This window comes from Bison bison, unplaced genomic scaffold, assembly GCF_000754665.1.
Source record: "Bison bison bison isolate TAMUID 2011002044 unplaced genomic scaffold, Bison_UMD1.0 scf7180017864500, whole genome shotgun sequence".
NCBI lineage: Eukaryota > Metazoa > Chordata > Mammalia > Artiodactyla > Bovidae > Bison > Bison bison.
This window is the reverse complement of record NW_011495059.1, coordinates 599,165-599,574: the sequence shown is the minus strand read 5'-3', so window position 1 is coordinate 599,574 and position 410 is coordinate 599,165. Positions and strand designations below refer to the sequence as shown.

The following is a 410-nucleotide window of genomic DNA, read 5'->3' as shown; positions in this document are numbered from 1 at the left end:
GGGAGAATAGCGTTGAAACATGTATAATATCATGTATGAAATGAGTCGCCAGTCCAGGTTTGATGCACGATACTGGATGCTTGGGGCTGGTGCACTGGGACGACCCAGAGGGAGGGTATGGGGATGGAGGAGGGAGGAGGGTTCAGGATGGGGAACACAGGTATGCCTATGGCAGATTCATTTCGATACTTGGCAAAACTAATACAATATTGTAAAGTTTAAAAATAAAAACAAAACAAACAAACAAAAGAAAAAACAACCAAAGAAAGGCAATGCCAAAGATTACTCAAACTAACTGCACAATTGCACTCACCTCACACATTAGTAAGGTAATGCTCAAAATTTCCCAAAGCCAGGCTTCAGCAATATGTGAACCGTGAACCTCCTGCCGTTCAAGCTGTTTTAGAAAA

The 410-nt window shown here is 42.2% G+C and overlaps 1 protein-coding gene across 1 annotated transcript in view; it reads left to right on the top strand.

Annotated features, from left to right (window-relative positions):
* MYBL2 (v-myb avian myeloblastosis viral oncogene homolog-like 2) overlaps positions 1-410 on the top strand; it is a 36,824-nt gene that overhangs the window by 32,963 nt on the left and 3,451 nt on the right.